Below are 15,018 nucleotides of genomic sequence, written 5' to 3' on the forward strand. Positions count from 1 at the left end.
ATGATGAATTGTGATGTGATGGCCAATCTACTAAGTAGATGCTGTACTGTCAAAGTATTGAGTACGTTCAGAATGAAATATAGGCATATTGTCCCCGTATCATATGTCTTATACAGTAATTGTGACTACTCACTGAGAAATTAAACTGAGAAATGAACTTAACAGACTGAAAACTGTAATGTTTTTGGTTTTCTTAATACATCAGCCCGGCTAGCTCAGTCGGTAGAGCATGAGACTCTTAATCTCAGGGTCGTGGGTTAACGCCCCACGTTGGGCGTAGTTGACAATAAGATTTATGGATTGATTGCCATTAAAACCCGTGAAATCTTTATCATAAGTTTACTTCTGCAGGAACCCATAGAAGAACAATTAAACCCTCTGTGACCATAACATTTCAACTATTTCACAGATTTATCATTACCTGTTAAAGTCATCAACTATTTCACTAATTTATCATTACCTGTTAAAGTCATCTCTTGATATTTATTTTACATAAATGGAAAGACTTCAGCTCGTGTAAGGTTGCCAAAGGATTTACTTTGTACAAATTTTTGGAACGTTATCTTCGAGATAAGGGCGCTCAATGTCAGCATCGCTGAAATGTCCAAGGTGCCAGGGTCAAGGTAAACTCCTACTTAAGCGCAAGCAAATTTTGTCTACAAGTGGAGGAATGGGTTCTAATCCCACTCCTGACATTCAGTTTGTCCTATCTTTGAACACATTGCAAGGATGTGAATAGCCTTGTTGGCTCCTGCCTCACTGAAGGTTCAACATCCATTCACTACACAGCTTTCTTGGATGCACTACTGCTGTTACTGTTGTCGACTCTGACATCTCAATTGCAATAGACTTTAAAAAGAGGCTTGATGAGGACCTTTAAAGGACGCAGTAGATTGATGTGACAACAACCACATCAAACTCCTTTAAAAAAAAAAACAGTAGTTTGATGTGTTTTTTACCAAAGTATAGATACGGCCATTCATCCCACTCCAGACTCATGGGAATCTCCTTCCTTGTCCACAGGGAATTCTGGTCTCTGAATGGAGCCGTGGGTTCAAATCCCACTCCTGACAAAACAATTTAGTAGGGAATTGCCTTTGGAAAGGAAGCCATTCTTACACACTAAATAACAAGCACATATGTGTGACAATGGACTGAAAACTTGTCGTATTGTCTTAAGATTTCAAATGAAGTATTACTCCCAATGATGAATTGTGATGTGATGGCCAATCTACTAAGTAGATGCTGTACTGTCAAAGTATTGAGTACGTTCAGAATGAAATATAGGCATATTGTCCCCGTATCATATGTCTTATACAGTAATTGTGACTACTCACTGAGAAATTAAACTGAGAAATGAACTTAACAGACTGAAAACTGTAATGTTTTTGGTTTTCTTAATACATCAGCCCGGCTAGCTCAGTCGGTAGAGCATGAGACTCTTAATCTCAGGGTCGTGGGTTCGAGCCCCACGTTGGGCGTAGTTGACAATAAGATTTATGGATTGATTGCCATTAAAACCCGTGAAATCTTTATCATAAGTTTACTTCTGCAGGAACCCATAGAAGAACAATTAAACCCTCTGTGACCATAACATTTCAACTATTTCACAGATTTATCATTACCTGTTAAAGTCATCAACTATTTCACTAATTTATCATTACCTGTTAAAGTCATCTCTTGATATTTATTTTACATAAATGGAAAGACTTCAGCTCGTGTAAGGTTGCCAAAGGATTTACTTTGTACTAATTTTTGGAACGTTATCTTCGAGATAAGGGCGCTCAATGTCAGCATCGCTGAAATGTCCAAGGTGCCAGGGTCAAGGTAAACTCCTACTTAAGCGCAAGCAAATTTTGTCTACAAGTGGAGGAATGGGTTCTAATCCCACTCCTGACATTCATCTTTGAACACATTGCAAGGATGTGAATAGCCTTGTTGGCTCCTGCCTCACTGAAGGTTCAACATCCATTCACTACACAGCTTTCTTGGATGCACTACTGCTGTTACTGTTGTCGACTCTGACATCTCAATTGCAATAGACTTTAAAAAGAGGCTTGATGAGGACCTTTAAAGGACGCAGTAGATTGATGTGACAACAACCACATCAAACTCCTTTAAAAAAAAAAAAACAGTAGTTTGATGTGTTTTTTACCAAAGTATAGATACGGCCATTCATCCCACTCCAGACTCATGGGAATCTCTTTCCTTGCCACAGGGAATTCTGGTCTCTGAATGGAGCCGTGGGTTCAAATCCCACTCCTGACAAAACAATTTAGTAGGGAATTGCCTTTGGAAAGGAAGCCATTCTTACACACTAAATAACAAGCACATATGTGTGACAATGGACTGAAAACTTGTCGTATTGTCTTAAGATTTCAAATGAAGTATTACTCCCAATGATGAATTGTGATGTGATGGCCAATCTACTAAGTAGATGCTGTACTGTCAAAGTATTGAGTACGTTCAGAATGAAATATAGGCATATTGTCCCCGTATCATATGTCTTATACAGTAATTGTGACTACTCACTGAGAAATTAAACTGAGAAATGAACTTAACAGACTGAAAACTGTAATGTTTTTGGTTTTCTTAATACATCAGCCCGGCTAGCTCAGTCGGTAGAGCATGAGACTCTTAATCTCAGGGTCGTGGGTTCGAGCCCCACGTTGGGCGTAGTTGACAATAAGATTTATGGATTGATTGCCATTAAAACCCGTGAAATCTTTATCATAAGTTTACTTCTGCAGGAACCCATAGAAGAACAATTAAACCCTCTGTGACCATAACATTTCAACTATTTCACAGATTTATCATTACCTGTTAAAGTCATCAACTATTTCACTAATTTATCATTACCTGTTAAAGTCATCTCTTGATATTTATTTTACATAAATGGAAAGACTTCAGCTCGTGTAAGGTTGCCAAAGGATTTACTTTGTACTAATTTTTGGAACGTTATCTTCGAGATAAGGGCGCTCAATGTCAGCATCGCTGAAATGTCCAAGGTGCCAGGGTCAAGGTAAACTCCTACTTAAGCGCAAGCAAATTTTGTCTACAAGTGGAGGAATGGGTTCTAATCCCACTCCTGACATTCATCTTTGAACACATTGCAAGGATGTGAATAGCCTTGTTGGCTCCTGCCTCACTGAAGGTTCAACATCCATTCACTACACAGCTTTCTTGGATGCACTACTGCTGTTACTGTTGTCGACTCTGACATCTCAATTGCAATAGACTTTAAAAAGAGGCTTGATGAGGACCTTTAAAGGACGCAGTAGATTGATGTGACAACAACCACATCAAACTCCTAAAAAAAAAAAAAAACAGTAGTTTGATGTGTTTTTTACCAAAGTATAGATACGGCCATTCATCCCACTCCAGACTCATGGGAATCTCTTTCCTTGCCACAGGGAATTCTGGTCTCTGAATGGAGCCGTGGGTTCAAATCCCACTCCTGACAAAACAATTTAGTAGGGAATTGCCTTTGGAAAGGAAGCCATTCTTACACACTAAATAACAAGCACATATGTGTGACAATGGACTGAAAACTTGTCGTATTGTCTTAAGATTTCAAATGAAGTATTACTCCCAATGATGAATTGTGATGTGATGGCCAATCTACTAAGTAGATGCTGTACTGTCAAAGTATTGAGTACGTTCAGAATGAAATATAGGCATATTGTCCCCGTATCATATGTCTTATACAGTAATTGTGACTACTCACTGAGAAATTAAACTGAGAAATGAACTTAACAGACTGAAAACTGTAATGTTTTTGGTTTTCTTAATACATCAGCCCGGCTAGCTCAGTCGGTAGAGCATGAGACTCTTAATCTCAGGGTCGTGGGTTCGAGCCCCACGTTGGGCGTAGTTGACAATAAGATTTATGGATTGATTGCCATTAAAACCCGTGAAATCTTTATCATAAGTTTACTTCTGCAGGAACCCATAGAAGAACAATTAAACCCTCTGTGACCATAACATTTCAACTATTTCACAGATTTATCATTACCTGTTAAAGTCATCAACTGTTTCACTAATTTATCATTACCTGTTAAAGTCATCTCTTGATATTTATTTTACATAAATGGAAAGACTTCAGCTCGTGTAAGGTTGCCAAAGGATTTACTTTGTACTAATTTTTGGAACGTTATCTTCGAGATAAGGGCGCTCAATGTCAGCATCGCTGAAATGTCCAAGGTGCCAGGGTCAAGGTAAACTCCTACTTAAGCGCAAGCAAATTTTGTCTACAAGTGGAGGAATGGGTTCTAATCCCACTCCTGACATTCATCTTTGAACACATTGCAAGGATGTGAATAGCCTTGTTGGCTCCTGCCTCACTGAAGGTTCAACATCCATTCACTACACAGCTTTCTTGGATGCACTACTGCTGTTACTGTTGTCGACTCTGACATCTCAATTGCAATAGACTTTAAAAAGAGGCTTGATGAGGACCTTTAAAGGACGCAGTAGATTGATGTGACAACAACCACATCAAACTCCTTTAAAAAAAAAACAGTAGTTTGATGTGTTTTTTACCAAAGTATAGATACGGCCATTCATCCCACTCCAGACTCATGGGAATCTCCTTCCTTGCCACAGGGAATTCTGGTCTCTGAATGGAGCCGTGGGTTCAAATCCCACTCCTGACAAAACAATTTAGTAGGGAATTGCCTTTGGAAAGGAAGCCATTCTTACACACTAAATAACAAGCACATATGTGTGACAATGGACTGAAAACTTGTCGTATTGTCTTAAGATTTCAAATGAAGTATTACTCCCAATGATGAATTGTGATGTGATGGCCAATCTACTAAGTAGATGCTGTACTGTCAAAGTATTGAGTACGTTCAGAATGAAATATAGGCATATTGTCCCCGTATCATATGTCTTATACAGTAATTGTGACTACTCACTGAGAAATTAAACTGAGAAATGAACTTAACAGACTGAAAACTGTAATGTTTTTGGTTTTCTTAATACATCAGCCCGGCTAGCTCAGTCGGTAGAGCATGAGACTCTTAATCTCAGGGTCGTGGGTTCGAGCCCCACGTTGGGCGTAGTTGACAATAAGATTTATGGATTGATTGCCATTAAAACCCGTGAAATCTTTATCATAAGTTTACTTCTGCAGGAACCCATAGAAGAACAATTAAACCCTCTGTGACCATAACATTTCAACTATTTCACAGATTTATCATTACCTGTTAAAGTCATCAACTATTTCACTAATTTATCATTACCTGTTAAAGTCATCTCTTGATATTTATTTTACATAAATGGAAAGACTTCAGCTCGTGTAAGGTTGCCAAAGGATTTACTTTGTACAATTTTTTGGAACGTTATCTTCGAGATAAGGGCGCTCAATGTCAGCATCGCTGAAATGTCCAAGGTGCCAGGGTCAAGGTAAACTCCTACTTAAGCGCAAGCAAATTTTGTCTACAAGTGGAGGAATGGGTTCTAATCCCACTCCTGACATTCAGTTTGTCCTATCTTTGAACACATTGCAAGGATGTGAATAGCCTTGTTGGCTCCTGCCTCACTGAAGGTTCAACATCCATTCACTACACAGCTTTCTTGGATGCACTACTGCTGTTACTGTTGTCGACTCTGACATCTCAATTGCAATAGACTTTAAAAAGAGGCTTGATGAGGACCTTTAAAGGACGCAGTAGATTGATGTGACAACAACCACATCAAACTCCTTTAAAAAAAAAAACAGTAGTTTGATGTGTTTTTTACCAAAGTATAGATACGGCCATTCATCCCACTCCAGACTCATGGGAATCTCTTTCCTTGCCACAGGGAATTCTGGTCTCTGAATGGAGCCGTGGGTTCAAATCCCACTCCTGACAAAACAATTTAGTAGGGAATTGCCTTTGGAAAGGAAGCCATTCTTACACACTAAATAACAAGCACATATGTGTGACAATGGACTGAAAACTTGTCGTATTGTCTTAAGATTTCAAATGAAGTATTACTCCCAATGATGAATTGTGATGTGATGGCCAATCTACTAAGTAGATGCTGTACTGTCAAAGTATTGAGTACGTTCAGAATGAAATATAGGCATATTGTCCCCGTATCATATGTCTTATACAGTAATTGTGACTACTCACTGAGAAATTAAACTGAGAAATGAACTTAACAGACTGAATACTGTAATGTTTTTGGTTTTCTTAATACATCAGCCCGGCTAGCTCAGTCGGTAGAGCATGAGACTCTTAATCTCAGGGTCGTGGGTTCGAGCCCCACGTTGGGCGTAGTTGACAATAAGATTTATGGATTGATTGCCATTAAAACCCGTGAAATCTTTATCATAAGTTTACTTCTGCAGGAACCCATAGAAGAACAATTAAACCCTCTGTGACCATAACATTTCAACTATTTCACAGATTTATCATTACCTGTTAAAGTCATCAACTATTTCACTAATTTATCATTACCTGTTAAAGTCATCTCTTGATATTTATTTTACATAAATGGAAAGACTTCAGCTCGTGTAAGGTTGCCAAAGGATTTACTTTGTACTAATTTTTGGAACGTTATCTTCGAGATAAGGGCGCTCAATGTCAGCATCGCTGAAATGTCCAAGGTGCCAGGGTCAAGGTAAACTCCTACTTAAGCGCAAGCAAATTTTGTCTACAAGTGGAGGAATGGGTTCTAATCCCACTCCTGACATTCATCTTTGAACACATTGCAAGGATGTGAATAGCCTTGTTGGCTCCTGCCTCACTGAAGGTTCAACATCCATTCACTACACAGCTTTCTTGGATGCACTACTGCTGTTACTGTTGTCGACTCTGACATCTCAATTGCAATAGACTTTAAAAAGAGGCTTGATGAGGACCTTTAAAGGACGCAGTAGATTGATGTGACAACAACCACATCAAACTCCTTTAAAAAAAAAAAACAGTAGTTTGATGTGTTTTTTACCAAAGTATAGATACGGCCATTCATCCCACTCCAGACTCATGGGAATCTCTTTCCTTGCCACAGGGAATTCTGGTCTCTGAATGGAGCCGTGGGTTCAAATCCCACTCCTGACAAAACAATTTAGTAGGGAATTGCCTTTGGAAAGGAAGCCATTCTTACACACTAAATAACAAGCACATATGTGTGACAATGGACTGAAAACTTGTCGTATTGTCTTAAGATTTCAAATGAAGTATTACTCCCAATGATGAATTGTGATGTGATGGCCAATCTACTAAGTAGATGCTGTACTGTCAAAGTATTGAGTACGTTCAGAATGAAATATAGGCATATTGTCCCCGTATCATATGTCTTATACAGTAATTGTGACTACTCACTGAGAAATTAAACTGAGAAATGAACTTAACAGACTGAAAACTGTAATGTTTTTGGTTTTCTTAATACATCAGCCCGGCTAGCTCAGTCGGTAGAGCATGAGACTCTTAATCTCAGGGTCGTGGGTTCGAGCCCCACGTTGGGCGTAGTTGACAATAAGATTTATGGATTGATTGCCATTAAAACCCGTGAAATCTTTATCATAAGTTTACTTCTGCAGGAACCCATAGAAGAACAATTAAACCCTCTGTGACCATAACATTTCAACTATTTCACAGATTTATCATTACCTGTTAAAGTCATCAACTGTTTCACTAATTTATCATTACCTGTTAAAGTCTTCTCTTGATATTTATTTTACATAAATGGAAAGACTTCAGCTCGTGTAAGGTTGCCAAAGGATTTACTTTGTACTAATTTTTGGAACGTTATCTTCGAGATAAGGGCGCTCAATGTCAGCATCGCTGAAATGTCCAAGGTGCCAGGGTCAAGGTAAACTCCTACTTAAGCGCAAGCAAATTTTGTCTACAAGTGGAGGAATGGGTTCTAATCCCACTCCTGACATTCATCTTTGAACACATTGCAAGGATGTGAATAGCCTTGTTGGCTCCTGCCTCACTGAAGGTTCAACATCCATTCACTACACAGCTTTCTTGGATGCACTACTGCTGTTACTGTTGTCGACTCTGACATCTCAATTGCAATAGACTTTAAAAAGAGGCTTGATGAGGACCTTTAAAGGACGCAGTAGATTGATGTGACAACAACCACATCAAACTCCTTTAAAAAAAAAACAGTAGTTTGATGTGTTTTTTACCAAAGTATAGATACGGCCATTCATCCCACTCCAGACTCATGGGAATCTCCTTCCTTGCCACAGGGAATTCTGGTCTCTGAATGGAGCCGTGGGTTCAAATCCCACTCCTGACAAAACAATTTAGTAGGGAATTGCCTTTGGAAAGGAAGCCATTCTTACACACTAAATAACAAGCACATATGTGTGACAATGGACTGAAAACTTGTCGTATTGTCTTAAGATTTCAAATGAAGTATTACTCCCAATGATGAATTGTGATGTGATGGCCAATCTACTAAGTAGATGCTGTACTGTCAAAGTATTGAGTACGTTCAGAATGAAATATAGGCATATTGTCCCCGTATCATATGTCTTATACAGTAATTGTGACTACTCACTGAGAAATTAAACTGAGAAATGAACTTAACAGACTGAAAACTGTAATGTTTTTGGTTTTCTTAATACATCAGCCCGGCTAGCTCAGTCGGTAGAGCATGAGACTCTTAATCTCAGGGTCGTGGGTTCGAGCCCCACGTTGGGCGTAGTTGACAATAAGATTTATGGATTGATTGCCATTAAAACCCGTGAAATCTTTATCATAAGTTTACTTCTGCAGGAACCCATAGAAGAACAATTAAACCCTCTGTGACCATAACATTTCAACTATTTCACAGATTTATCATTACCTGTTAAAGTCATCAACTATTTCACTAATTTATCATTACCTGTTAAAGTCATCTCTTGATATTTATTTTACATAAATGGAAAGACTTCAGCTCGTGTAAGGTTGCCAAAGGATTTACTTTGTACAATTTTTTGGAACGTTATCTTCGAGATAAGGGCGCTCAATGTCAGCATCGCTGAAATGTCCAAGGTGCCAGGGTCAAGGTAAACTCCTACTTAAGCGCAAGCAAATTTTGTCTACAAGTGGAGGAATGGGTTCTAATCCCACTCCTGACATTCAGTTTGTCCTATCTTTGAACACATTGCAAGGATGTGAATAGCCTTGTTGGCTCCTGCCTCACTGAAGGTTCAACATCCATTCACTACACAGCTTTCTTGGATGCACTACTGCTGTTACTGTTGTCGACTCTGACATCTCAATTGCAATAGACTTTAAAAAGAGGCTTGATGAGGACCTTTAAAGGACGCAGTAGATTGATGTGACAACAACCACATCAAACTCCTTTAAAAAAAAAAACAGTAGTTTGATGTGTTTTTTACCAAAGTATAGATACGGCCATTCATCCCACTCCAGACTCATGGGAATCTCTTTCCTTGCCACAGGGAATTCTGGTCTCTGAATGGAGCCGTGGGTTCAAATCCCACTCCTGACAAAACAATTTAGTAGGGAATTGCCTTTGGAAAGGAAGCCATTCTTACACACTAAATAACAAGCACATATGTGTGACAATGGACTGAAAACTTGTCGTATTGTCTTAAGATTTCAAATGAAGTATTAATCCCAATGATGAATTGTGATGTGATGGCCAATCTACTAAGTAGATGCTGTACTGTCAAAGTATTGAGTACGTTCAGAATGAAATATAGGCATATTGTCCCCGTATCATATGTCTTATACAGTAATTGTGACTACTCACTGAGAAATTAAACTGAGAAATGAACTTAACAGACTGAATACTGTAATGTTTTTGGTTTTCTTAATACATCAGCCCGGCTAGCTCAGTCGGTAGAGCATGAGACTCTTAATCTCAGGGTCGTGGGTTCGAGCCCCACGTTGGGCGTAGTTGACAATAAGATTTATGGATTGATTGCCATTAAAACCCGTGAAATCTTTATCATAAGTTTACTTCTGCAGGAACCCATAGAAGAACAATTAAACCCTCTGTGACCATAACATTTCAACTATTTCACAGATTTATCATTACCTGTTAAAGTCATCAACTATTTCACTAATTTATCATTACCTGTTAAAGTCATCTCTTGATATTTATTTTACATAAATGGAAAGACTTCAGCTCGTGTAAGGTTGCCAAAGGATTTACTTTGTACTAATTTTTGGAACGTTATCTTCGAGATAAGGGCGCTCAATGTCAGCATCGCTGAAATGTCCAAGGTGCCAGGGTCAAGGTAAACTCCTACTTAAGCGCAAGCAAATTTTGTCTACAAGTGGAGGAATGGGTTCTAATCCCACTCCTGACATTCATCTTTGAACACATTGCAAGGATGTGAATAGCCTTGTTGGCTCCTGCCTCACTGAAGGTTCAACATCCATTCACTACACAGCTTTCTTGGATGCACTACTGCTGTTACTGTTGTCGACTCTGACATCTCAATTGCAATAGACTTTAAAAAGAGGCTTGATGAGGACCTTTAAAGGACGCAGTAGATTGATGTGACAACAACCACATCAAACTCCTTTAAAAAAAAAAACAGTAGTTTGATGTGTTTTTTACCAAAGTATAGATACGGCCATTCATCCCACTCCAGACTCATGGGAATCTCTTTCCTTGCCACAGGGAATTCTGGTCTCTGAATGGAGCCGTGGGTTCAAATCCCACTCCTGACAAAACAATTTAGTAGGGAATTGCCTTTGGAAAGGAAGCCATTCTTACACACTAAATAACAAGCACATATGTGTGACAATGGACTGAAAACTTGTCGTATTGTCTTAAGATTTCAAATGAAGTATTACTCCCAATGATGAATTGTGATGTGATGGCCAATCTACTAAGTAGATGCTGTACTGTCAAAGTATTGAGTACGTTCAGAATGAAATATATGCATATTGTCCCCGTATCATATGTCTTATACAGTAATTGTGACTACTCACTGAGAAATTAAACTGAGAAATGAACTTAACAGACTGAATACTGTAATGTTTTTGGTTTTCTTAATACATCAGCCCGGCTAGCTCAGTCGGTAGAGCATGAGACTCTTAATCTCAGGGTCGTGGGTTCGAGCCCCACGTTGGGCGTAGTTGACAATAAGATTTATGGATTGATTGCCATTAAAACCCGTGAAATCTTTATCATAAGTTTACTTCTGCAGGAACCCATAGAAGAACAATTAAACCCTCTGTGACCATAACATTTCAACTATTTCACAGATTTATCATTACCTGTTAAAGTCATCAACTATTTCACTAATTTATCATTACCTGTTAAAGTCATCTCTTGATATTTATTTTACATAAATGGAAAGACTTCAGCTCGTGTAAGGTTGCCAAAGGATTTACTTTGTACTAATTTTTGGAACGTTATCTTCGAGATAAGGGCGCTCAATGTCAGCATCGCTGAAATGTCCAAGGTGCCAGGGTCAAGGTAAACTCCTACTTAAGCGCAAGCAAATTTTGTCTACAAGTGGAGGAATGGGTTCTAATCCCACTCCTGACATTCATCTTTGAACACATTGCAAGGATGTGAATAGCCTTGTTGGCTCCTGCCTCACTGAAGGTTCAACATCCATTCACTACACAGCTTTCTTGGATGCACTACTGCTGTTACTGTTGTCGACTCTGACATCTCAATTGCAATAGACTTTAAAAAGAGGCTTGATGAGGACCTTTAAAGGACGCAGTAGATTGATGTGACAACAACCACATCAAACTCCTTTAAAAAAAAAACAGTAGTTTGATGTGTTTTTTACCAAAGTATAGATACGGCCATTCATCCCACTCCAGACTCATGGGAATCTCCTTCCTTGCCACAGGGAATTCTGGTCTCTGAATGGAGCCGTGGGTTCAAATCCCACTCCTGACAAAACAATTTAGTAGGGAATTGCCTTTGGAAAGGAAGCCATTCTTACACACTAAATAACAAGCACATATGTGTGACAATGGACTGAAAACTTGTCGTATTGTCTTAAGATTTCAAATGAAGTATTACTCCCAATGATGAATTGTGATGTGATGGCCAATCTACTAAGTAGATGCTGTACTGTCAAAGTATTGAGTACGTTCAGAATGAAATATAGGCATATTGTCCCCGTATCATATGTCTTATTCAGTAATTGTGACTACTCACTGAGAAATCTAACTGAGAAATGAACTTAACAGACTAAAAACTGTAATGTTCTCTTAAGACAGCAGCCCGGCTAGCTCAGTCGGTAGAGCATGAGACTCTTAATCTCAGGGTCGTGGGTTCGAGCCCCACGTTGGGCGCAGTTGACAATAAGATTTATGGATTGATTGCCATTAAAACCCGTGAAATCTTTATCATAAGTTTACTTCTGCAGGAACCCATAGAAGAACAATTAAACCCTCTGTGACCATAACATTTCAACTATTTCACAGATTTATCATTACCTGTTAAAGTCATCAACTATTTCACTAATTTATCATTACCTGTTAAAGTCATCTCTTGATATTTATTTTACATAAATGGAAAGACTTCAGCTCGTGTAAGGTTGCCAAAGGATTTACTTTGTACTAATTTTTGGAACGTTATCTTCGAGATAAGGGCGCTCAATGTCAGCATCGCTGAAATGTCCAAGGTGCCAGGGTCAAGGTAAACTCCTACTTAAGCGCAAGCAAATTTTGTCTACAAGTGGAGGAATGGGTTCTAATCCCACTCCTGACATTCAGTTTGTCCTATCTTTGAACACATTGCAAGGATGTGAATAGCCTTGTTGGCTCCTGCCTCACTGAAGGTTCAACATCCATTCACTACACAGCTTTCTTGGATGCACTACTGCTGTTACTGTTGTCGACTCTGACATCTCAATTGCAATAGACTTTAAAAAGAGGCTTGATGAGGACCTTTAAAGGACGCAGTAGATTGATGTGACAACAACCACATCAAACTCCTTTAAAAAAAAAAACAGTAGTTTGATGTGTTTTTTACCAAAGTATAGATACGGCCATTCATCCCACTCCAGACTCATGGGAATCTCTTTCCTTGCCACAGGGAATTCTGGTCTCTGAATGGAGCCGTGGGTTCAAATCCCACTCCTGACAAAACAATTTAGTAGGGAATTGCCTTTGGAAAGGAAGCCATTCTTACACACTAAATAGCAAGCACATATGTGTGACAATGGACTGAAAACTTGTCGTATTGTCTTAAGATTTCAAATGAAGTATTACTCCCAATGATGAATTGTGATGTGATGGCCAATCTACTAAGTAGATGCTGTACTGTCAAAGTATTGAGTACGTTCAGAATGAAATATAGGCATATTGTCCCCGTATCATATGTCTTATACAGTAATTGTGACTACTCACTGAGAAATTAAACTGAGAAATGAACTGAACAGACTAAAAACTGTAATGTTTTCTTAAGACAGCAGCCCGGCTAGCTCAGTCGGTAGAGCATGAGACTCTTAATCTCAGGGTCGTGGGTTCGAGCCCCACGTTGGGCGCAGTTGACAATAAGATTTATGGATTGATTGCCATTAAAACCCGTGAAATCTTTATCATAAGTTTACTTCTGCAGGAACCCATAGAAGAACAATTAAACCCTCTGTGACCATAACATTTCAACTATTTCACAGATTTATCATTACCTGTTAAAGTCATCAACTATTTCACTAATTTATCATTACCTGTTAAAGTCATCTCTTGATATTTATTTTACATAAATGGAAAGACTTCAGCTCGTGTAAGGTTGCCAAAGGATTTACTTTGTACTAATTTTTGGAACGTTATCTTCGAGATAAGGGCGCTCAATGTCAGCATCGCTGAAATGTCCAAGGTGCCAGGGTCAAGGTAAACTCCTACTTAAGCGCAAGCAAATTTTGTCTACAAGTGGAGGAATGGGTTCTAATCCCACTCCTGACATTCAGTTTGTCCTATCTTTGAACACATTGCAAGGATGTGAATAGCCTTGTTGGCTCCTGCCTCACTGAAGGTTCAACATCCATTCACTACACAGCTTTCTTGGATGCACTACTGCTGTTACTGTTGTCGACTCTGACATCTCAATTGCAATAGACTTTAAAAAGAGGCTTGATGAGGACCTTTAAAGGACGCAGTAGATTGATGTGACAACAACCACATCAAACTCCTTTAAAAAAAAAAACAGTAGTTTGATGTGTTTTTTACCAAAGTATAGATACGGCCATTCATCCCACTCCAGACTCATGGGAATCTCTTTCCTTGCCACAGGGAATTCTGGTCTCTGAATGGAGCCGTGGGTTCAAATCCCACTCCTGACAAAACAATTTAGTAGGGAATTGCCTTTGGAAAGGAAGCCATTCTTACACACTAAATAGCAAGCACATATGTGTGACAATGGACTGAAAACTTGTCGTATTGTCTTAAGATTTCAAATGAAGTATTACTCCCAATGATGAATTGTGATGTGATGGCCAATCTACTAAGTAGATGCTGTACTGTCAAAGTATTGAGTACGTTCAGAATGAAATATAGGCATATTGTCCCCGTATCATATGTCTTATACAGTAATTGTGACTACTCACTGAGAAATTAAACTGAGAAATGAACTGAACAGACTAAAAACTGTAATGTTTTCTTAAGACAGCAGCCCGGCTAGCTCAGTCGGTAGAGCATGAGACTCTTAATCTCAGGGTCGTGGGTTCGAGCCCCACGTTGGGCGCAGTTGACAATAAGATTTATGGATTGATTGCCATTAAAACCCGTGAAATCTTTATCATAAGTTTACTTCTGCAGGAACCCATAGAAGAACAATTAAACCCTCTGTGACCATAACATTTCAACTATTTCACAGATTTATCATTACCTGTTAAAGTCATCAACTATTTCACTAATTTATCATTACCTGTTAAAGTCATCTCTTGATATTTATTTTACATAAATGGAAAGACTTCAGCTCGTGTAAGGTTGCCAAAGGATTTACTTTGTACTAATTTTTGGAACGTTATCTTCGAGATAAGGGCGCTCAATGTCAGCATCGCTGAAATGTCCAAGGTGCCAGGGTCAAGGTAAACTCCTACTTAAGCGCAAGCAAATTTTGTCTACAAGTGGAGGA

General features: G+C 38.9%; 1 protein-coding gene and 13 non-coding genes across 16 annotated transcripts in view; all 14 read left to right on the forward strand.

Moving 5' to 3' along the window:
• The window catches only part of LOC140367233 (ninjurin-2-like), a 208,302-nt gene that overhangs the window by 80,773 nt on the left and 112,511 nt on the right, over positions 1-15,018 (forward strand). The gene's annotated exons all lie outside the window — the stretch shown is intronic.
• On the forward strand, positions 205-277 carry trnak-cuu (transfer RNA lysine (anticodon CUU)). Its single transcript has one exon. It is a non-coding gene; the product is annotated as a tRNA-Lys (tRNA).
• On the forward strand, positions 1,409-1,481 carry trnak-cuu (transfer RNA lysine (anticodon CUU)). Its single transcript has one exon. It is a non-coding gene; the product is annotated as a tRNA-Lys (tRNA).
• On the forward strand, positions 2,604-2,676 carry trnak-cuu (transfer RNA lysine (anticodon CUU)). The gene has a single exon. It is a non-coding gene; the product is annotated as a tRNA-Lys (tRNA).
• Positions 3,799-3,871, forward strand: trnak-cuu (transfer RNA lysine (anticodon CUU)). The gene has a single exon. It is a non-coding gene; the product is annotated as a tRNA-Lys (tRNA).
• trnak-cuu (transfer RNA lysine (anticodon CUU)) lies at positions 4,991-5,063 on the forward strand. The gene has a single exon. It is a non-coding gene; the product is annotated as a tRNA-Lys (tRNA).
• trnak-cuu (transfer RNA lysine (anticodon CUU)) lies at positions 6,194-6,266 on the forward strand. Its single transcript has one exon. It is a non-coding gene; the product is annotated as a tRNA-Lys (tRNA).
• On the forward strand, positions 7,388-7,460 carry trnak-cuu (transfer RNA lysine (anticodon CUU)). Its single transcript has one exon. It is a non-coding gene; the product is annotated as a tRNA-Lys (tRNA).
• trnak-cuu (transfer RNA lysine (anticodon CUU)) lies at positions 8,580-8,652 on the forward strand. The gene has a single exon. It is a non-coding gene; the product is annotated as a tRNA-Lys (tRNA).
• trnak-cuu (transfer RNA lysine (anticodon CUU)) lies at positions 9,783-9,855 on the forward strand. The gene has a single exon. It is a non-coding gene; the product is annotated as a tRNA-Lys (tRNA).
• trnak-cuu (transfer RNA lysine (anticodon CUU)) lies at positions 10,976-11,048 on the forward strand. The gene has a single exon. It is a non-coding gene; the product is annotated as a tRNA-Lys (tRNA).
• trnak-cuu (transfer RNA lysine (anticodon CUU)) lies at positions 12,161-12,233 on the forward strand. Its single transcript has one exon. It is a non-coding gene; the product is annotated as a tRNA-Lys (tRNA).
• Positions 13,357-13,429, forward strand: trnak-cuu (transfer RNA lysine (anticodon CUU)). Its single transcript has one exon. It is a non-coding gene; the product is annotated as a tRNA-Lys (tRNA).
• On the forward strand, positions 14,553-14,625 carry trnak-cuu (transfer RNA lysine (anticodon CUU)). Its single transcript has one exon. It is a non-coding gene; the product is annotated as a tRNA-Lys (tRNA).

The sequence above is a fragment of the Eucyclogobius newberryi genome, unplaced genomic scaffold (assembly GCF_026437365.1).
Source record: "Eucyclogobius newberryi isolate DKJ021-1_F unplaced genomic scaffold, fEucNew1.0.hap1 SCAF_2, whole genome shotgun sequence".
In the NCBI taxonomy this organism is placed as follows: Eukaryota; Metazoa; Chordata; class Actinopteri; order Gobiiformes; family Gobiidae; genus Eucyclogobius; species Eucyclogobius newberryi.